General features: G+C 41.6%; 1 long non-coding RNA gene across 1 annotated transcript; it reads right to left on the bottom strand.

Annotated features, from left to right (window-relative positions):
• Positions 1-11,444: 11,444 nt before the first annotated feature.
• On the bottom strand, positions 11,445-12,596 carry LOC112844780 (uncharacterized). Its single transcript, XR_003217531.1, has 2 exons — positions 11,709-12,596; positions 11,445-11,637 (listed from the first exon to the last, which is right to left on the bottom strand). It is a non-coding gene; the product is annotated as an uncharacterized LOC112844780 (long non-coding RNA).
• Between the last annotated feature and the right edge of the window lie 11,643 nt (positions 12,597-24,239).

The following is a 24,239-nucleotide window of genomic DNA, read 5'->3' as shown; positions in this document are numbered from 1 at the left end:
CCTCTCCTGTTGCTATTTCAATCATAAAACTGATCAATGATCAGCTGATCGGCTTTTCCCTCTTGTTTGTTTATCGCCCACTTAACACTAGAAAGAAAAAAAACAGCAGATGTCACGCTAAACAACAGCAGCACGTCTAAGCTTGATCAGCTGTTGTTAGAATGTGTTTAATCTTACTTTCTAGTGTCAGCTGATGTTTGCTGCACCCACAGCTATAAAAGCTGCTGGTCATGATATCGGTTAAGATATGTGGTGAGAGGGAAACATGCAGATGAAACCAGGAGATGTCCTTACTGAATCATCAGAGCTGAACAGGTGATGGAGAAACAGATTTACCTTAAAGGTGACATGGATGAGTTGAAGTTATGAACTGTTTCTGAGAGACAAATAACACCAGGATCCTTTTCTATGTAGCTGACAGCTGGTAACTGTGCAGGGCCGGGTCTAGCAAAGTGTTGCCAGGGGGACGGGGAAAAGAGGGCACAAAGAAATACTTTTCTTTCTAATTCTTATTTAAAATGTAAAAGTAATTTTTTTCAGGGTCCAATCATAATTTCTTCAGAAGTAGCTAAGTACTGTATATGATGCCAGTATTTTCCCACATTTTGTAGATTCTGTACCAGTACTGTGTGTAAATGTCATGAACTGGCTATGTGGCAGGCAGGAAATAGGACCCAAACGCAAAACTCACGGGAAAACAGGACTGAACTCAAAATACAGCTTTATTGCTGACAAAAGATGACAAAAGATAACAGCGATACAAAATAACATGAAACTAAACTGGGAAGTACTAAGGAACGGACTTACGAGGAAACACACGGAGGAGCACACAGTCATGAGGGAGAACGCGACACAGAACTGAGGGAGACGCAGACATAAATACACAGAGGGTTAACGAGGGAAGTGGGAGCACACGAGGAACACAGGTGACACTGATAATCATAACAAGACGAGGCAGGAGTAAACGCAACACTGACGGGAGACTGTCAAAGTAAAACAGGAAGTACAGAGGTTCAGACAGGAGGAAAGAGAGCACAGGGAGAACACAGACATAACGGGCTGGGGAAAACATGGAATAAAACACAAGGAGAGACGAGGGCTCACAGATACACAGAGGGGCACACAGAGGGTAAGAGTAACCAGGGAGAAAACACATAAGGAGCAACGTAACAGGGCAGGAACCATGGCCTAAATACAATGGTAAATGGTAAATGGCCTGCATTTGTATAGCGCTTTACTCAGTCCCGAAGGACCCCAAAGCGCTTTACACTACATTCAGTCATTCACCCATTCACACACACATTCACACACTGGTGATGGCAAGCTACATTGTAGCCACAGCTGCCCTGGGGCGCACTGACAGAGGCGAGGCTGCCGGACACTGGCGCCACCGGGCCCTCTGACCGCCACCAGTAGGCAAACAGGGGTTAGTATCTTGCCCAAGGATATTTGGCATGCAGCCAGGAGGCAGCCTGGGATCGAACCACCGACCTTCTGATTAGTGGCTGACCTGCTCTGCCACCTGAGCTACAGCCACCACAGATACACAGAGGGGCACACAGAGGGTAAGAGTAACCAGGGAGAAAACACATAAGGAGCAACGTAACAGGGCAGGAACCATGGCCTAAATACAGAACAACATACTAAAAATACAAGAGAACCAAAAATGCTGGGCCAACATGGCCCAGGATCATGATAGTAAAATGCCATCAGAAAGTCAATTAAGTTCTATTCTTTCTCACCTGTCTTTCTGTCTCTTTTCACTTTTTAAATGTTGTCAATATGTAGCCATGCCATGCTGTTTATTGATGTGGGAAATAAATAGTTTATAAAAAATATCACAACCGAAAGCACCACGAATGCAGTTTCCATGTTGGACATAAAAAAGGACATGTGACGCTGTGACGTAGGCTAGAACCATAGCGGCAGTCGATGACAGTCCAGGCGTGGGATTTCTCTCGTGCAAACATGCACATTATTTTTTCTTTTCTAATGGTAGGTGGCACAGTGCACCTGTGGCAGGTTATGTATATGTATGTATAGGGGGCGATCGTGGCTCAAGAGTTGGGCGTTCGCCTTGTAATCGGAAGGTTGCCGGTTCGAGCCCCGGCTTGGACAGTCTCGGTCGTTGTGTCCTTGGGCAAGACACTTCACCCGTTGCCTACTGGTGGTGGTCAGAGGGCCCGGTGGCGCCAGTGTTCGGCAGCCTCGCCTCTGTCAATGCGCCCCAGGGTGGCTGTGGCTACAATGTAGCTTACCATCACCAGTGTGTGAATGTGTGTGTGAATGGGTGGATGACTGGATATGTAAAGCGCTTTGGGGTCCTTTGGGACCAGTAAAGCGCTATATAAATACAGGCCATTTACCATGTAACATGTAAGCAAGCTAGAAGATGGGCATCCTTGCTGGGTATCCAGTTATGGAAGCAATACATTAATACGAGAAATCTGAGTAAAACCAAAGTTTCTTTCCCTTGTAACTAGTTACTTTGAAAGTAATGAGTAACTTGAAGTAACTGAATTACTTTTGATAGAAGTAACTAGTAATGTAACTCAGTTACTATTTTAAAGTAACTTACCCAACACTGGTTAAAAGGCAGTGGAGCAAGCGATGTTTGTTAAGAACTACAGGTTGATGTCTGCTGGCCATAAACTTTAAAACTCGCTGTGACTGTTTAAATTAAAAGGACTTATGACGTATGTTGTGACCCGTCCCACAGGCGAGTGAATTATTTTGTGTTGTTTAATAGCAGCTGCGTTGAGAAAAGAGGTGGGTTAGATTGACATAGTAGATCTTCACAGCTCTGTGTGTGTGTGTGTGTGTGTGTGTGTGTGTGTGGAGTAGAATGTGAAAGGCACCATGTCACATTCTAGGAGAGGAGAAGGCAGTGGGCCGTGAAGGTGAGAGAGGAAGGGGAGATAGTGGCTCTGGGTGGAAGACAGCCACTAAACAAATGGAGAAGTTAGGAGAGGCAGTCTCTGTGACTGCTTGGGGAAAAGTGCCAAAAACAGAGGGTGAAGAGTCAAAAAGGGAAGTAAAAGAAATGCTGAAAATACCAAAGGGAAAAAAGTATCATTAAGTAAAATCCTTATGACAATTGCACAAAATTTAAAGAAGAATTAAAGAAGAACAAGAGGAATTGGAAAAAGAGGGCATAGGAATACTTAAATTAGGAACAAAAGGAAATGCGTGTTAAAATGTGGACAGCTAAATCAGAATGAAAGTGTTATTGAGCAGTGATGAAAATGATATTAAATAAATGTCTTAATGTGTTAGTACAGGTGACCACGTACCTGCATCAAGCTCCTCCACGAGCGCAGCAGCACAGCAGCTGGAGCAAAATGATAGATTAACATAACTGGAACCATAACCAGGCCATGTTTTGGCTGAAAATTTCACAGCTTCATCTCCATGTACATCTTATTCTGAATAACAGGCCTTGAAGATAATCAACCTCTCTCTGAAGACAAAACACGGCTTCAGCGAAACAGTATCCACTTTAAGGCTCAGCAGCTGGGGAACGGACAGCAACGATTAGAGAATTTGAGGCGACCATGGAGGAGAGATGTGGAATTACAGGAATTATTTTACATAACCATCATCTTATCATTGCCTTAATTATCATTTCATCAAAGTGTTTATTGAAGCTGCTGGCATTATGTTATAATTTATATTATAGGGGTTATCATAATCAAATATTAACATGTTTATTACAGGTGCAGTTATAACTACTTTAAAATGATTGAGTTAAATATATATGTATCATAACTCATATGCTGAGTATATTGGTACAGCAAAATAGTAGCTGAGCAAAGGCCTGAATGTATTCAGCTTCTTGTGGTATTTGAGTTTGCCTAGTTACAGGTGACGGAAGGATGTCCAGTCCATGGTGACCTCAAAGGCCTTAGATCATCACCATATTCTTAAGAGTATGCCACAAGGAGGAACTTCTGTGTTTGCATTTAATTCTTAAAATACATGAATGTTCTGTACATGCAAATTATGGGCTTGTAAACGCAAGAAGGGGCGTTACAATACCCTGATGTTATAAAAGCAATCTAGAGTGTATTTTGGGCAGAGGTGTACAACTGTTTTGCAGTTTGCACCTCTCCACGCTGCGTGCATTCATTAAAATCAATTGTTTGAACGACCTCTCCTGGACTATCATTGTTTTGCTCTCATCCTCAATTTCGAACCCGTAACAGAGAGGAAGGCTATGAAAGTACATGAAAACTGGTTTGAAATTTGGGCTTAACTGACTCGTGGAGGTTGAGAAAGAGTCCGAAGCAATGACACAAAAGGTAAAATGAAATAAACGCACATAAGCAGAGAGCCGCAAAAGAAAGTAACCTTTTAAGGAGATGCCTTTTTGGGGAAAAAAAAGGAGCTAGGGGAGAGAGAGGCTTTGCCACACCTGCAGCTCCACTGAACATACATACAATTAACCTACCTCTACTAAGGCACACACATGCATTGATGATCAGCTTATACTCATGAACACGTCAATATCTCTCAGCAACTAAAGCAGGGAAACTGAAAATACACTTATTATTAAATGTTACTTGTATAATTAAATGTCTACTGCTGATAGATAACTCTCCAGGTTGTATGACAAGAGTGTCACTTTTGTAAAAGAGACTGGTATGATCAACCAGTGATCAAATAATAAATTTAGTTGTAAAGATAGTCAAACTGTTGTTACATTCCCCAGGAGGATGTTGGTTCTCTTCTTTCAACTAACTCCTTATGTTTTGTCTAGGCTCCACCTTCTCTGTCCTGATTGGATGTTGCTCACAGAATCCAGCTAATTGTCAATTAGCTGAGCACTACTTAAGGCCTGTGGAGCTGTGTTTCTGGGCCCTCTGGCCATTTTTGATTGCCACGCCTGTGCAGGCTTGCATGCCTTTGTGACTTGTATGTGCATTTTTGTGTTCATGTTCATACTGCCTGTAGGGGAGAGCTGTCTTTTATTTTGACCCTGCTTTCTCTTGTTTGTGTGTTGTCAGGTAGGTTATGGTTATAGGTTGTATATTTTGTTTTCTTGAGAGTTAGGTAAGTTTCTTTTTTTTCATATCAGGGATGTTTTGTTTGTTATGTTGGCCTTGGCTCTCCCTGGAGTTAATCCTCATTCTGAACCAGAATTTCAACACTAGCATGAAATAAACTTTTAAAATTACGATCTTGGCTCCTCCTTCATTATTTACCTTTATCTTTGTCCCTTCAAGCCCCCTAGACTAGCCAGGGGAAGTAAAACTGTGGAATGTTTTCCGCTGATTAAGCAACATGAGTGAGTTACTGTGGGGAGGAAACTGTCCTCTGTGATAAGATTTAAACATGCATCTCTGCAGTCCTGTTAACTGGGGGGTTGATATGCAAATTAGTTGGTTTGATTAGATTAGAGAAAGGATGAGATGATTATATTTATTTTTTAAAAAAGGTGTCTGATAATGTGGATAGAAGATGTAGCGGGAAATGAAAAATCAGCTTTAGAAGAACTGCCTAAAGAAACACCTAAAAGTGAGATAGGAGAGAAGAGGGAGATATGACACAGAGCTTGGGCCGGCGCTTCCCCCCTCTCCGTATAATACACCAAATAGCACATAATTTTCCTGTTTGTCCACCCCTGTCTGTTCTTCTACTTATGCCCCATTACAGGCTGCTCTCTTCGACGTGACCCTGACCAACCGCAGCAGCAGCTGGACCCACCACAACAACCTGAAAATGCCAACGGAGCTGCAGGAGGGAGACCTCACACAGTGGAGACGGAGGGCGCTAAACCCAATTAATAGTGCCGACTGTCTTAGAAAGACAAGTGTCTTCTGGATACTGGCGTTTTTCACTATTTTTCTTCTCAATCAATACATACATGCATACAGTCACACTCATTTTTCTAAGCTTGCTGGCACCGTAATATTTGTAAGTTAAGTGCAACAAGAATGTGGGTGCGGCTGGTGGTGCGGCTAGCTTGACTGTGACTTTGCATGTGAGCGCTCACTTGACCACAGTCTTGTAACAGGCTGCTGCCCCACAGCTGTCGCATTTCACAGAGTTCAAATATATTGTTAAGTAATGCAGCTGCTTCACTTGGGCTACTAGCAGGTTACTGAGTAGACATCCGTTGCATTGGTTTGTTTGAAATCTACCCCATTTCCTTCAGTTTCTATGTCAGGAAACAACTTCCTGTTCAGATGTGTGTGTGTGTGTGTGTGTGTGTGTGTGTGTGTGTGTGTGTGTTAACGTTTCAGTAAAAATGTCCCTTACGGCACCTCATAGATTATATTCTTAAACTTAGTTACAGCACTTTCAGAAAGACATCTACTGTGATTAGGGATGCACCGATACCGATACTGGTATCGGGGCCGATACTGTAAAATGTGTGCGTATTCGTACTCGTAAAAGTTAACCGATACCATGAACCGATACTAATGTAGCCCGGATGGGAATTTGGGAGTAGATACTCATAATTTCCATGGACTTGAACGCCACGGTAACATAAGGTGTTCACAGTTCACGGCATGGAGAGATGCACGAGGTTAGCTGAACCAAAGTGAGAGACTCGGCTAGTTTTACTGAGGTTAACTAGCACAAAAGAGTGTGTGACTAGAAAGCTAACCGTGTGAGAGCTTCGCAACAGAGTGTGGATGAAGTGACTTTTTGTTTCAATGGTCGCACCACTGTGGAAAACTGTGTTTCCAGCTATGACCGCCGAGGCTAAAGGCTAGCCCGGACTGCATCGGGTCCGCAGGGAGTGGATTTAGTGTGGGACTGGTGAACTTACCAAAAGGTGATAACATAAGTTGGGTTGTTTAATATAATTTGAAAGGGAATTATTTCATTTGTACAGTGTATTTAATTTGGTTAAGGAATTGGAATATCATTTGAGTTTAAAAAAGGGATGTGTTGTACAGTATTTGTCTCTGCCCTTACGTTCAGTGAACGTTTCGTTTGTGTTAAAGAGTTGTCTGGGGTCGTTTCTTTACTACTGGTTAAGTGTAACTTGTGTGTGGTAGAAGTATCGGTTTTTGTACTCGGTATCGGCAAGTACTCAGATCCAAGTATCGGTATCGGATCGGTTTGAAAAAATTGGTATTGTTGCATCCCTAACTGTGATAAAGTCTACTCTCCACTGCTGTGTAATCAATCATTGTAAATGTAAATGTTATCAGGAAATGATCAGACAGCAGAGGGTTTTCAGGAAACACTGTTAAATGTTCAGTTTCTATGCCATATGTTAAAACAAGATCTAGAGTGTGATTAAAGTGGTGGGTGGGTTCTTTTACATTTTGAGAGAAGCCAATTGAGTCTAATAACATGTGAAATGCAATGTTGAGGCTGTCATTTTTAGCATCTACATGGATGTTAAAATCACCCACAATAATTATTTTATAGGAGATTTTTACTTTTTTCATGTGCTGAATCATTTTTACCTGTAGCCTCTGTAGCCTTTGGGTTTTTAAATGTGCAAAATAAATAAACCTCTATTGTATTGTATTGTACTTGGATGAGTGATGAAACATTTCTCCCACTGAAAACACTATGCCCAGATGAACAGAATCAACTTTTTCTCAGACTCTGATCACACTAACAGAACTATAGAGCAGCAGATTTCAGCTGCACACAGCTGATGTTAGCCAGGAAAACTTTACACGATGACTTTAATGGAGAGAGCGGAAATAAAAAGACACAGTTTGTTGTGTGAAGAAATCAAACATGAGCTGAACAAACAGCAAAGTTCCTAAAGACAAACTATTAAAGGAGGAAACAAAGCAAACTAACAGTTTCTTCACACACATGAACAACAAGCTCCACTCCACAGCTGGACACTAAACACGGACACACAGGTAAGCTGCTTCCTGGAAGGAGGCGGGGCTCACCCTGAAACTCAACACAGGTGGGAGGGGCAGTGAAGTTAATTTAACTCTACACTGGAAAATTTCTCACCTTTCTTTCCTATTTCATTGCGTAGAATTTGCATTTGATTTCTGTGTGTGTTTATGTGTTCAGATGTAACAAACATCAACCAATTGATTAATTTATTAATTCATAATCAGACTTCCTGCAATGACAGCAATTTTATCAAAACATAAACAAGAACATTTTTTAATAAAGACAAATCATTTTTTTTAATGGATCCTGATCATTTTACTGTCTCTGTGCTTGTTCTTTACTGTTTATCCAACTGCAGCTTCCTGCATTCCATCACTGTGTATATTTGCCTTCAAACTGGTCAGACTGGTCATAGTAAAGTTCACTGTTGAAATAAAACCTTGTTGTAGCTGCCAGTGTGAATACACTGATCCCTGCTCAGCTCTTACACTCACTGTTTGCTTTCTTTGAAATATGACCAATGCAAATATTGAAAGCCAGGGAGTTTCTCTGTTTACAGTCTAGATCCTGCTCAACTTCCTGTGTTCAACACATCCACAAAGATATTTATGTATCTGGGATATTTTTCCACTTACCAAAACACTGGTAATGACAATAAACTCGGAATAGTACATATTTGTATTACAAGCTGACCTTCATCCTGAATTGCAGTTCGATACCAATTTTACCTTTTACTCCTCGGTCTGTTAGTGCCTGCCTTCTGTCTGTGCTGGTGCCCCATCTATACTTTGTTAATTGTTTTATGTTGTTCCTATGTATTATCGTGAAGCCTTTGGGTTTTTAAATGTGCAAAATAAATAAACCTCTATTGTATTGTATTGTACTTGGATGAGTGATGAAACACTTCTCCCACTGAAAACACTATGCCCAGATGAACAGAATCAACTTTTTCTCAGACTCTGATCACACTAACAGAACTATAGAGCAGCAGATTTCAGCTGCACACAGCTGATGTTAGCCAGGAAAACTTTACACAATGACTTTAATGGAGAGAGCGGAAATAAAAAGACACAGTTTGTTGTGTGAAGAAATCAAACATGAGCTGAACAAACAGCAAAGTTCCTAAAGACAAACTATTAAAGGAGGAAACAAAGCAAACTAACAGTTTCTTCACACACACCAGCAACAACAAGCTCCACTCCACACCTGGGGCCTGTTCTTCGTACCTCGCTAAGTAAGTTAGCCGGATTTGAATGTTGACGATTTCGCGTGATCTTGGATCGTTCGGTTCTCCGAAGCTCATCTGGGACTTGCTGTCATAGCAACAGATTCGTAAGCGTAAACCTGCTCGGGAGCAGGTTTACTTTATGTAAACAGGATTATATCGCGGCCACTCAGGTATGTCCGCTGCAGTTATACGAAAGGAACAGCGATATTTCGCCACTGTTTTACCATAAATAAATATTATCAATGTAACTAAAGATAATGCAGCATTTGATTCTTTTATTGATTTCATACAGATACATACAGGTCATTTCAGAAAAAAAGGGAAATGTATTATTAATCATTCTATTACATGTATTTGATCATTCCAGATGTAATTCATATTTTAGAGTAGTAATAGTAAATTACTACGTGCAATCAAGATCAGAGACCACGGCTATAAAAGCGAAGGTGGAGTTGGGAAGTCTGTCGCAGCCATGTCCTGTCCGTTTGTACGCGAGCAACCCATGCGGAAGGTGCAAGATTGATAAGGAGAGTTTACAGAATTCAGCGTAGATTGCGGGATAGACGGGATCCTTTAGCTCAGCGCGACAGTGTGCTCATAGAGAGATATCGATTCTCCCGTGAGGGTATTATTTACTTTCTTCCTCTCTCTCTCTCTCTCTCTCTCGATATATATATATATCTCCCAACTTACTGTGCATGCTTCAGTCACCCCTTGCATGGGAACAGGTAAAAGTGATGGAGTGTTATGTCAAACTACACACAAAACAACCCACAATGTCAATAAATGTCACAGTACAAAAAGGGGTGTGACGAGGGGGTGCAGGACCACCACCTGTCTTTATTTGCTCTGCCCTTTTCTTGGTTGCTGTTATAAACAAACAAACAGATTATTTCAGGGTCTCTTGTCATAGACTAAAAGCAATATAAGTGATAAATATTACTATTCTGTAGAATATTCTTATATTTCACTTTTACTTTTTCCCATGTTCTAGTGGGTCCTGTTGTGGCTCTAATGTGAAAGAGGATAAGATGTAATATAATATAATGTGGTATAATATAATATCACATGATATAATGTAATATCATGGATCACTTACGAGTTTGATTTGTCAGCAACTTTCTGCCAGCCCTCTCTCCTTGCTTTTGCAGCCTTTGCAGTGTTCCCCTGCGTTTTAATTAAACTCTGAAACTCCTGATATCCCAATCTCAAGAGTTCTTGCTCTGCTGCCGTAATACACTGAGTGCGCTCCTTCGACATCTTCGCCGACCAATCACAGGGTTGCCGATCAATGTTTCTACTATCGATGCGTAGCCCCTTTTAAGCCACCCAGTGATCTCAGATTACTTCATCCAGCTGTACTAATCGTCAACAACAGGTGCGTTCGGAGAACCGGATTAGCGAGCTCACGGTTAGCGCGATGATTTGATCTTGGATGTGTCATTTGATCTTGGATGTAGTAAGCGAGGTACGAAGAACAGGCCCCTGGGCCCTGTTTCAGAAAGCCGGTTTAGAAAACTCAGAGTTAAAAATGATACTCAGGGTTGAGTAACCCCGAACTGTCCAACTCGGAATATTCGGTTTCAGAAAGGCTGATAACAATTAGTTCAATCAACGCGGAGTTGCTTTAACCCCAAGTTAAGCGCGCGCACGAGGATACATAAAGCCCTGATTAGTGGAGCACAGATTAAACGAGTCACCATGGAGACGGAGGGAAAGAAGGCGCGGTCAATGTATTTTACAGCGCTTGAGGCAGAAATTCTGATAGCAGCATATGCCGATAACATGCATATTTTGTGGAAAAAAAGTAACATAGCCTCAGCTGCAAAAGAAAGGGAGCATGCATGGCAAAACATAGCCGACAGAGTCAATGCGTGAGTGTTAATTTAAACATTGATCTAGGGATTTCCACCCATTTAACACGTTATTTTATTACATTTCATTTTAGTTTTTATGTTATACATTTTATTTTGTGATGTGATGTGAGCGCAGGTGCAACCCAACAGGCCCCAAACGTTCCTGGCAGCAAGTAAAAATGAAATATAAAAATATAGTCCAAACAGGTAAGGTATAATTGTATTATGAGCCATAGTGCTTGGTCTGTTTGTAAATCAATGGCAGTTAGAGGCTACATTAATTTTCTTTCTGTAAGCACTTATTGAAATTATCTGAGCACATTACAAGTACATATTTGCTTACTCTGTATGCTCAAATGTGACCCGTTATAGCCAACAGAAAAAAAGCGGAGGCCCGAAAAACAGGTGGGGGTCCTCCACCACCACCACTCACAGAGGCTGAGCAGTTGGCCCTCAGCAGTGGGCGCCCTGTGGCTGAAGGCATCTCTGCGTGGACATCCTCTGAGTCAATAACCCCGCAAGACACAAGTGCCTACATAAGAGGTAAATTACTATACTCCATTACTATAATGAAATAATTTGTTAGTTTGAAATGCTACAGGGAACTATGTACCTGTACATTAATGCTGTGGAAAGACTTCCTGTTCACATAGTCTCCTTCATTTACTGAAGGAGCAATGATTGGAATGTGAGTGCCATCTATACAGCCAATCACGCCTGGGAACCCTGAAAATAAATGTAAAAGTAGTAGTTCAAGTATCACCACATCATGAATTAGGTTTTGTTCATCCTGATACCTGCAATTTTGTGGAATCCCTCTTTGATAAATCTTGTGGGTCTGTGACCGGGGAACACCACAAACGAGTACAGGAGACGTTTCAGTGCAACTGTAACATTCCTGACTGCCCGACAGACGGTAGCCTTGGAAACGTGCTCAGCGTCACCAATATTATACAGAAAGCTCCCGTTTGCAAAAAACGAAGTGCAATACAAATATTATGTACAGAACTGAGAGAATGTCCGTGATGTGTCACATGAGCAATATAAGGCCTGAGGATGATATTCAAATAAATTATAGATTGTGCTGAAAAAAAAAAAAAACGTTCACACAGAAAATCATCAGGAAATGATAAAATGTCCAAACGCGCTCTAATCACTCTCTCCCGGCGGAGAGCTCTGCGGAGAATTTGGGCTTCAACATCTACTGGCTCTTCAAGGAAGGGGCACGCCATGTCTGACACTTCCTACAGTCAGGTTTCCGACAAAGAGGCGGAGAAAGTCAGGGTTAGTTGAAGTAAACCTGCTAGGGGGCAGGTTAGCTTCACGGAGTGTGTCGTCATAGTAACTCACTCAGAATTAATCTAAACTCGCTTTGTGAAACCGAAAACCCAGAGTTTTCGTTAACTCAGGGTATACTTACTCAGAGTTTGCACTAAACCGGCTTTCTGAAACAGGGCCCTGGACACTAAACACGGACACACAGGTGAGCTGCTTCCTGGAAGGAGGCGGGACTCCACCTGAAGCTCAGCACAGGTGGGAGGAGCTTAGCTCTGTGTGTGCTGATGTGTTAACTTTAAAAATATGCCGTCTGACTGCTCAGACTGAGTCAGAGTAAAGTTCACATGCTGACGTGTGGAGACATGAAACCTTGTTGTAGCTGCAGGTGTGAACACACTGATCCCAGATCAGCTTGCTGTATTTGTAACATTGACTGTAGAAAACATGGACGACGCCACAGCTCCCCAAAAATGAAGCCAAAACGTCTCTATCGCCCCCTGGTGTTTGGCTGCAGTATAGGTCATAAACCCCGCCTCCTCCATGTTAGCGGATGGGACTGGGGTCAGACTAAAATAAATTTATTCTCCTCCGATAATTTTTTTCCAAAGATTCTTTCTTTTGTTATCAATAGTTCTCATCATGCTGATTGATGTCCAAGGGGTCTCCTTTCCCATAAGTTTGATTCTAATTCCTACAGCGGTGATGTTAAATTGGGGTGAAACGTCATCATAACAGCGTTGACTGGCAGCTGCAGTCACGGAGAAACTTGCGTATCTCTGTTCGGGAATAGCAGATAGAGCGTAGGCTCTGCGAGGACGGCCAGCGTTTACGCTACGAAAACACGACCGAGTGTTTTAACCTGCCAGCCTGAGGTGTTCTTCAGTAAACTGGACTACCCGACAGAAGGACCCGAGGCCCCGCTGCACTTTTTCGGTAAGTTAATCCTGTTTGTAAGCTAATCCGCAACTACCGTCCATAGCTCAGTCCTGAGACCTAGCTAGCTAAGATGTCAGGGTACGTTTAGCTAATCTGTGCAGGTGAATGAACTTACTAAAGAAATCAAGAGAAACGTTCCGGACTAATCTGTCACTAATTACTGTTACTGTACTTTTATTACAAGTATTATACTGTAAAAGCAACAGGCTGCACCCTGCTGCAGCTCCTGTGCAGAGCTGAATATTAAACATGTGCAAACAACAGCATGTTTTCAGTCTCTTGCCACATCTGTAAAGACAGTAACATCTTTTTTAAAAGCTTGTACTTCAGTAACTCCTCATTAATCAGGAACTATGGATTAAAGTACTGTAGTGTAATACTGAAAAAATGTAAGAGAAAAACTTCAGATCCTGAGTGTGTGAGGACAGAAGAATCAGCTTTATTTCAATTTTGAGGGATAAAATTTATATTTGAGTTTGATGGTTCTGTTGTCTTTGTGATTACAGGAGCTGCCCTCAGATTCAGACCTCAACACCACCCAGTGACAGCAGACAGATCATCCAACATGTTAACTGCAAAATGAACTGATGAAAACAGTACAAAGGTTAAAGTACCACATGTGCTGTAGTGAAAGCTGCAGCTTTATTGATAAAGTTAAATACAAAAAACAAAAGGATTAATCACTCATGTAACTGTGTCACTATATATCAGCATTAACAGGACCTCAGTTTGGTGTTTCACAAAGCTGCTGATCTCAGACCTGCACAGCTTCTGTTTTAAACACTTGATGTACTCAGCTGCATGAAGAGCATATGAGATTTTCTCTGGCACAATTAAATAAAACCTGATGAAGGTCAAAGGTCGTCACTTGTATGTTGAACTACAAACTTGTCAATTCTTTCACAGTTTTTTGCAGATAGTGTGTTATTTACCATAAAGTGATTCAGAGTTATTCATAGCAGAGTAACCAGAGAGGATCATATATTTTTAAATATATAACTTTCTACAGGACTGAATATAATATCTTTATGTAAAAGTCTGGAGCCTCTGGGGAGTATCCGAGTATTTATAACATTACACAAACCAAAGGTCTCCATCACAGTGTTCATGAAGCGCTGGGTTTATCCATCTCCTGGGGCGGGCCTACGGAGGAGTGCTGAAGATTTCCCTGTGAGGGAGCTGCTGGTGAAGATCATGAGTCCTGCTTGATCAATGCGATGAGCTTCAGTCTTCCTGGTGTTTCTTAAATGAAGTCTCTCTCAGTGGGTCAACAGAACATCTGGCACAGGACAGCTGTGATGAAAGAAAGGGAAGAGGTTTCTCCAAACCTCTGGACCCAGGAAACCCAGCTTGGTCCTGGTGGTCTCCCTCACTAGTTTCTCTCCAGGGTGAATGTAGCTGTTGATATAATATGAATTATTATTAAATGAAAAGAACAAATTAGACTACACTACTGAAACATTCTGCTGATGTTTTTAAAGTTTCCATGTTACCAGGCTGTAGAGGGCTCTGAAGATTTAAACAGTTTTAGATCCATGACACTCACAGTCTTATGTTAAAATCTCAAAGCATTATAGGGTTAGGGTTAGGGTTAGCATTATATTTTTATATTAACAGTAACTCTGGGCTTCTGTAGAGTGAGCAGATGATCTCATCGCTGTCTAAAAATGGATAAAAACAAACATAAGAAGTGCTGAATCCTTCAATAACACAGACTATTAGAGTAGCAGGTGTGTAGCATCGCTAACTAGCTAGCAACAAGCCTCCAACACAGCGCGTATGCTAGCGGCTAATCTAGCTAACGAATTAACAACAGATTGATTTGAGAACTATAAGATGATCAGCTGTGCGTCTTTTTTATAACAGTGACGTGGTTGTATTTACCTTAATTAAACGAGTCATCAGTAGCGGTAAACCAGCAAAAGAAGTGGAGCAGCCGGGCTACGTAAAAAGTGTAGGGGGGCGTGTTTGCGGTCATGTCCAGTGGGTGTGTGGGCGGGAGCGTTACACAGTCGCTCCACCTCAAGTCACTACTGCGCAGACTCTGGCTCCAAATTTGCAAGATGGCAGCCTCCACAAGCGGGATATTTTGTCTTCATTTTTGCACAATGGTAGGAGGCGGAGTCGCGTCGTCCATGTTTTCTACAGTCAATGATTTGTAACATGAACATTTCTGCTGCAAAACTTCAAATGTTCAGCATGTTTCTCTGTTTCCAGTCTATAGATCCCGTCACACTTTCTACCTTGTCGCGAGATCAATCAACTGTAGACCAGACAACAAATGACAGAGGCCCCAGAAAAATGCAATCAGACGATGAGTTTATTAACCCAGGAGAGGCAACATCAGCATATGTCTTCCTCTGATGAGAACACAAGGGGTACAGTTTATATAGCAATGAGGATCACGCCCCCACGTCAACAGAATACAAAAATACATAGGTGAGAAACAATCAATGATCAAAATACATAGGTGACAGACAATCAATCATCTTGTACTTTTTTGATGGCTATAAACAGACATATAACATCTCTATTCTATAATAAACTTAACACCTCAGGGTCCCTTAAGGCCAATAGGGCTAATTATTGACCCTCGTCACCAATCACTAAGTAAAGTAGACTGCCGCTGGTCCCAAACATCAAGTAGAAGACGCTTGGGCCTCCGCTCAGGCCTACTACTAAATTAATGTGTATTGTAAGCATGCATGCAATTAACCAACTATATTCTCATCTTCCCTCAACATGTATCACCTGGACACTCTCACCAGATGAAGCTTAAAACCCTTTTGGATGTAACATCAACTCTAAACAAGCACAGATATGCAATGTGTATAAAATGAACTGAACCTGTGAATAGAAAGGTCAATGTGATCACAAACATATTCAATACAGTATAAACCCTGTAAAGAAGATTAAATGATAAAATAATACTGTAAAACATGTTATCAACTGCATTTATCATAAGGCAGATTATATGGTAGCAATAAAATCTCTGAATCCCAACACCGTGCTGCATGTTTGGAGCTGCTCTGTATCCGCCATACTGTTTTCAGCTGAGTCTTCCTGCTGTTCACAATTACACTCTGATGAAGCAGCCAATAGGGCCAACTTTTTCTCTGGTGGCTTGTATGTTGTTTTCTGCCACAGGTTTCCCTCCAACAACCCTTTGTTCCTTCAGTAAGTTGGTGACTGAGGCCCAAACTTCAGCCTCTCAGATCTGGGTAAACACTTGAGCTCCTTGAATCTGGCTCCAGTGCAGCAGCAGGTTTCACATATACAATTTTGGCATTTTGCTTGCGTGTCTCCAGGTCTGTTCTGAATGTAGACTTGAATTTGACCACGTAGGCGGGGTCATCAGCTCTCCATCACCCGAGAGAGTTGACAAAACAAAGACAGAGTCACAGAGCATGAAACCAACTTTTCTCCTCCCAGAGGTTAAGTCACAGAACTGCAACAGAAAAAAGAATCAAAGAATCAAATGAGAATGTAGAGCAGGGGTGGGCACCGATGGCCGGTGTCCCTGCAGGTTTTACATGTGTCCTTGAACCAACACAGCTGATTTAAATGGCTAAATTATCTCCTCAACATGTCCCGATGTTCTCCAGAGGCCTGGTAATGAACTAATCATGTGATTCAGGTGTGTTAACCCAAGGTGAGATCTAAAACCTGCAGGGACACCGGCCCTCGGGGCCTGGAATTGCCCACCCCTGATGTAGAGGATTCATTTACTTATATATACAAACATGCAGGGATGTGTTCAAAGACAGACATCTGCCAGCAGCCGTCATATTTCTTGCACTATCTGTACTGAGTGTGCTGACTTTATTTCAAATGTCCCACTGCTGTGCAACGTGAATCAAATGTTCTGCACATTTCAGTCAAATGTCTCTGTTTTCTTTACAGTCAGAACATGTGAATGGAACTCCCATTAATTAACCTCTTCATTAATATCATGTACTGTAACTCCCAGGTAACCATGGTTACCCAGCCACATCCAGTAGTTTCCAGAGAGACCAACAGCTGGTGCATGTTGTAGCGCCGTGGCTTTCGTAGTCTCTCCTTTTTCTTGGGGGAGGGGGGGGGACTTAACTGGTACTAATTACCTTGAAATCATCCAGATGTTGTTTCTACTGACCCTGATAAGAAGTAACCTTCAGGAGCCCTAAAGGTCAAATCCTGTCCAGTATTAATATTATCATTATTATTATTATTATTAGTATTATTATTGTATTATTATTATTATTATTATTAGTATTATTATTGGTAGTAGTAGTAGTAGTAGTATTAATATTATCATTATTATTAGTAGTATTATTATTATTATTATTAGTAGTAGTAGTAGTAGTAGTAGTATTAGTAGTATTATTATTATTATTATTATTAGTAGTAGTAGTATTAATATTATCATTATTATTATTATTATGGCCAGGGTAACCTGCAAGAGCTTTTTGCATAAAGAATAATACTCAGACTTTTAGGTTTTATCGGCTCACAAAAGGTTTAAAGGTGAATGTCCACAATTTAAGTGCACTTTAACCTGTTAAGCCCCAAAGGGTTTTCTGAGCTTCCTGCTCGAACATGCCCAAAATAAGCTGAGTATTTCTCTGCAGTTACAAACTCTGTGTAAACAATTAAGCTAACACTTGTGAGATTTCATCAGAGATGTAAATATTGCATCAGATATTACTGTGTCAAAGTTACTGAGACTGGAACAAAGAAAAAGTAAGTAGATTTTTTTCCTCGGCTTATTCTTTTTTCAACATTTAACCCTTTTAAAAATATGCTTTAGTTCAGATTTTATTTCAGAAATTCAGTAACCAACATATAAACATAATCTGTGCAAAGATTTATGTTTCTAAAGGGAAACAGTATCTAGACTATGGGCAGAACTTTGTGCCATCAGAAACTGAATTTAAATAAGTTTGAATTTGAATTTGAATTGCTCAGATTGAATCTGAATTGCTCAACTTGAATAACAGCTTCTAAAACTGAATTTGAATTGGCCTAATTGGAAATCCAATGTATTGGTTTCAAAATGATCGTCACTAAATTGAAATTGAATTTTATGTTTTGAAAATGAATCAATTTAATTTGAAATTGTATTCCATCCTTCTTTAAAGGGGTGTCCAAATTCATTGGCTCCATCCTCCTGGGGACCCAGCCTTTCGCGTTCTACTTGGGCTGGGTACTGGTGAGGCCGTGTAGCCCGGAAGTGAGCAGCTGTGAAATTGGATGATCTAGCCTTCAGTTTTGCGTCACCAGTTGTGTCAGGTGTACACGGGTACTTTTGAAAACATTTTCTGTTTTCGTTCGTTTCGTTTTTGTTTGTTTTTTAATCCTAGAAACCTCGGTTTTCAGTGACCCAAAATGCTGTGTATGTGCGGACGTAGCCTATCATATAACAGGACCCTGCAGTAAATTCTCAATCATCTCAGTTTTCTATTTGACGTTTATTCATCGGTAATCTCAGCTAAACCGATTTACTCAGGAACAAATAAAATACTGAAAAAGCCCAAACCATAACAATTTTAAGTTATCTAAGTGACTTATAGATCATGTTTAACGTGAGTAGCAAAAAAACACGGGGGTTGAAAACGATGTGCTGGCAGTCCGCTGTTCTCGTCTGCTCTAGTCAGCTGGCTAGCTATCGAGCTGCTGGATAACAGGTGTCTCCGAAAACATCGGAGCACTTTTGTAAATATGTCTTGATGTCTTGATAAACCGAACAGATATTTGAAGTTTACACAGCTAAAAAAAAAAAAACATGTTTTCAAAAATACCCGTGTACACCTGACACAACTGGTGACGCACAGACATTCCATGTCCGTAGCTGGGCCTATAATGGTGTTTGTTGACGGACGTATCTTCGATGCAACTAGTTAGCCATAGTAACTGCTGATAATCACAATGCTATCGAGTACTGGCAAAAATAACGGAGGAAATCGGACGGTAAGCCAGTTTCTGTCTTAGCGCATTTGCACCGCTATGCATTTTTGTGGTCTTCTTTTGCAGCTCTTTCAGTGAATTTTAGTTGGAGTGTGGTGAAACTTGGTGTTTGGAATGGGTGATATATCTGGAAGCTAACTAGCTATTCTTTAGCTGGTTACTTGAAGTCTGGAGAATTCCTGGTTCGGTTTTGTTTGTTTAGCAGACATTTGCATAACTGCTCTTTTAATCCTGGCTTGTTTTCTTTGTGTTTGGTGATTGTAGAAATGGTTTGTGCGAGATTTTAGCTGAGATTTCTGTGGTTACCAAACATGAAATTTCTTGCTGATCGGACTTGGCTTAGCCCTGGTTTATCAGAGAAACAAGAGAGCGGAACCGGCTGTTCAAACCCCCCCAAAGCTGCCGCCTGGAATCGAAGCGACGGGACGGGGCGCGACCTCTCACAACGAACGTAATATGGCCAACATCTTGGAGACCCTCGCATCGGCTGTGAAGGCTCAAAACAACAACATTGAGCGTATGGGGGGATACATCAGAGAGAGGCCTGCTCAAAGTGGGACCCTTGAGCGACAGTTGGAAGACATCGCGGAACGGATCACTGCAGCTGTGAGGTCTCAGAATCAAAGGAATGACAACACCATGGAGCAGAAGTTTGATACCATCATGGGGAGGCTCGCGGCTCTCCAACGGGAGATCGAGAGGCCAGTGTCGGAGTGTTAGGGCAGCCAGAAAATTCTCCAGGCTGCTCGCATGGAAATTCACAAAATTCAACATCGAAATTGCGGACCCCATAACGGCGCCAGCTGCAGGCCCAAGGCTGGAGCCGAAATTATCTCTCCCAGATTACGTCTGTGTTATGGCTATTCTTCCCATCCCATGCAAGGCCACCTGGGTTGGCTGGCAGACTGTTTACTTAGCCTGATAGGGCGAAGGACACTGTCTCCGCTGAACTATGGACACACACACACATACACTTACACTGATTAGCACTCACTGATCCCATCCCCTCCCAACGCCGTCGATGCTTACTTCCCCCATGATGTGGACATCGGGTCGACTGGCGGCGCAGTTTTGCAGCGGCTCAAGATCAGATGTGCACACTGTGTTGATTGTGTTATGATGTTACCTACCCTACCCTGTGGCTTGTTATGTCTTTCAAATGTTGTGCTGTGGTTATTCATGTGCTTTTTTTGTGCAGAGGAGTGTTTTTTGTTTCCTGCTCCCGTGCTGTCCTGCCATGGCGCCACAGCATGAGTGGAGGTCTCTTTTTTTTCCTCTTGTACTTTCCCGTTGTTTTGTACATTTCAGTGTTCTTTTCTGTAACGCTACCGATCTCCGACTTGTAACCCCGAGTGATGTCTGTGCAATGTGTGTAAGGTCGGGGGGGGTCCCATCTCACTGCAGGGCAACCTGCTTGTGACAAATAAAAGCCATTCTGATCTGATCTGATGTCGGGACTTATATTTCTGACGCCATGTTATAACCGATTAAATGCGATCTCCTCCGTTTTGCCCCTGGTACCGGGGGCATGAGGCTCCAGGAAAGTGTATTAAAGAAATCCAGCAGGAACAAAGCCAAATCAAATGGTAAAAATCACAAAAACTAATGAAATGACTTTGATTATCTAACTCACCCACTCTTAGCTAATGCTGATTTTTTCTGATTCATTATACAGGGTGGGCCATTTATATGGATACACCTTAATAACACAGGAATGATGGCTGTGAACAAAGAGAAACGTGTAAATAACTCATGAAATAATAAATAGCCACCATGGTCACCACCCATCTTGAGTAGTTTGCCCCCTCACATATACTAATGTGCCACAAACAGGACTTTAAAATCACCAACCTTTTCCATTTTATTACAGTGTATCCATATAATTGGCCGACCCTGTAGTGGTTAACTTCAACATATTTATCTTTGTTTCTATTTAACATGCCAGTATTGAGACACTGAGCATAATGAACCCTCAGTATAAGTTATATAAGTTGTGGTGACTGGAACATATTTATGTTTAATATGTTGGGTTGTATTTGATCAGTTTTGGGTGTTTGTGTAGCTGTGTTAACATCAGTCAAACACATATAAATCATAGTTCTGTCTTTAACAATTACAACACTCTCAACACATTTGTTAACAGTTCTCTCAACAAATGTGTTTCTCCTCATTCTTTTTTATCCAGCTGAGACTTTGGGTATAAATGTGTCATAAACAGGAGAAAGCAGTGCAGTTTCAGTGTAATCAAACCTCAGACTGAGTTCAAAATCATCATCATCACCTGTCCCAGATACCACAGCAGCACCACAACCATCATGGTTCATGCTACAATTGTGCCCATCATGGGGGAGATTGTGGCTCAAGAGTTAAGAGTTCGCCTTGTAGTCGGAAGGTTGCCGGTTCGAGCCCTGGTTCGGACAGTCTCGGTCATTGTGTCCTTGGGCAAGACACTTCACCCGTTGCCTACTGGTGGTGGTCAGAGGGCCCGGTGGCGCCAGTGTCCGGCAGCCTCGCCTCTGTCAGTGCGCCCCAGGGTGGCTGTGGCTACAATGTAGCTTGCTATCACCAGTGTGTGAATGTGTGGATGACTGAATGTAGTGTAAAGCGCTTTGGGGTCCTTAGGGACAAAGTAAAGCGCTATACAAATACAGGCCATTTACCATTTTAGTTGTCTGTTCATCTAGTGGCTGTGTACATTACGCACGACAGGCAAACACTTTTAAATCTTCAACTCTCCCATTCGTCTCGGGCTGATCCTTGCTGGAATCTGGGCGTTTCCATCACCAGTGTGTGAATGTGTGTGTGAATGACTGAATCTGTATGCGCTTTGGGGTCCTTAGGGACTAGTAAAGCGCTATACAGGCCATTTACCATTTACATTTAAAAAGGTGGAGGTCAGTGTGAATGGATTGTTGTCATTGTGCCTCTATAAACACAGCTCGATGCCTTCAACAGTCTCTTCCCTCCTTGTTTGGATGTCACTGATATCATCTTCTGCTCTCACACTGACCACCTGTTGGAGTTAACATGCTAACATGGCTAACAGCACCATCACTACTAGGGATGCAACAATACCAATTTTTTCAAACCGATCCGATACCGATACTTGGATCTGAGTACTTGCCGATACCGAGTACAAAATCCGATACTTCTACCACACACAAGTTAAACTTAACCAGTAGTAAAGAAACGACCCCAGACAACTCTTTAACCCAAACGAAACGTTTACTGAACGTAAGGGCAGAGACAAATACTATACAACACATCCCTTTTTTAAACTCAAATGATATTCCAATTCTTTAACCAAATGAAATACACTGTATAAATGACATAATTCCCTTTCAAATTATATTAAACAACCCAACTTATGTTATCACCTTTTGGTAAGTGACTCACTAATATACACTCCAAAACATGTTATATAACTCCACTAAACATACAATATTCACACATGGGCCCCACACACACTCACACTTGTTGCAGGCCTGTTTGCTTCTCACGCTGGACGATGGAGAAAAATCCTCTTCTCCCCAGTAAGAGCACAAAAGTCTGACTTACAGTTCCGTTGCTCGGTAGGTCGCCGTTCACCAGTCCCACACTAAATCCACTCCCTGCGGACCCGATGCTGTCTCTGCTACAGCGCGTTAGCCCGTCACTGTCCAGCTCTCCGACAGTCCATAGCGGTTGCCTCCGTGGCGCAGCCAAGCAGTCCGGGCTAGCCTTTAGCCTCGGCGGTCGTAGCTGGAAACACAGTTTTCCACAGTGGTGCGACCGTTGAAACAAAAAGTCACTTCACCCACACTCTGTTGCGAAGCTCTCACACGGTTAGCTTTCTAGTCACACACTCTTTTGTGCTAGTTAACCTCAGTAAAACTAGCCGAGTCTCTCACTCTGGTTCAGCTAACCTCGTGCATCTCTCCATGCCGTTCTCTTCTGTGAACTGTGAACACCTTATGTTACCGTGGCGTTCAAGTCCATGGAAATTATGAGTATCTACTCCCAAATTCCCATCCGGGCTACATTAGTATCGGTTCATGGTATCGGTTAACTTTTACGAGTACGAATATGCACACATTTTACAGTATCGGCCCCGATACCCGAGACCAGTATCGGTATCGGTGTATCCCTAGTTGAAGCTTATGTTATTGATTTGTTCATAGTACGTGTTGGAAATATGTATGTTTGATGTTTTCATTTTGATTAGGTAACCCCCATACTTGGGCTAGTCCGGATGCTCACCTGAAAAGGTAGAGTATAAAAGGAAGCCATTTTGTTTGTGCTGTTAACATGTGCCTTCCATGGATATATTTCATTCCAGTCTCGTACCGTATTATTGGAAGGAACCTACAAACGCTGGCCAAAACTGACTGTAACCATGAATAGCGTGTTGCCATGTCCACCAGGAGAGACTGGACAGTATAGATGTAAAACAAATATGCCAGCAGTTTATCTGACTTAACGAGAGGAGAAGGCATGTGTTTGGCTCCTTCACATAGTGGACACTGAGTTGTTGTGTGGGACACCAGTAGTATTAATGTCTGTTGCTGTAACAGTAGTTCATGTTTAGAATAGAAAATCCCAGCTCACTGATTTGATCGAGGCAATAGTGGCTAAAATGTTGCATAATTTTGCTGAGAGATCTTTTACTTTGTGGTCAGTCATGACTATCTAATATATACTATCTATACATTCATCTTAGATGAATAGTTTTATCGACAAAACCCACCAGATCACTCAGTGTTCCCTTAGTGCCAATGTATCAGGGATGTTGGTGTACTATAACTGAAGTAATGTTGTCCTTGATCAAAGTCCTTAAAGTCATATTCTTTTATTGTCTTGACTGTATTTGAAGCTATTTTTATTTTTGCATGATATCTGATTTATATGGAACATGGCTGAAGGAAACTAAAGCCTAAAATACTTAGTCAATCATTTGTTTAATAGTAATTTAACATTATACAATTCACATATAAAACTATGAATTGTAATTTTAAATGGTTTAACAGCATGTAGAATAGCATATGTAGGCAAGTATATTTCTCCTTGTTTTTTATCAAGAAGCAAAGACAAAAAGGAAAAAAAAAAAAAGAAACAGGGCAGGGTTCGGTGGTTGAATCATCCGTCCCCACCAATGCCAAAACCAAATCTACGCCGTTGATATCAATGGA

This window comes from Oreochromis niloticus, unplaced genomic scaffold (assembly GCF_001858045.2).
Source record: "Oreochromis niloticus isolate F11D_XX unplaced genomic scaffold, O_niloticus_UMD_NMBU tig00001589_pilon, whole genome shotgun sequence".
Lineage (NCBI taxonomy): Eukaryota > Metazoa > Chordata > Actinopteri > Cichliformes > Cichlidae > Oreochromis > Oreochromis niloticus.
This window is presented reverse-complemented; position numbering and strand designations above follow the sequence as displayed.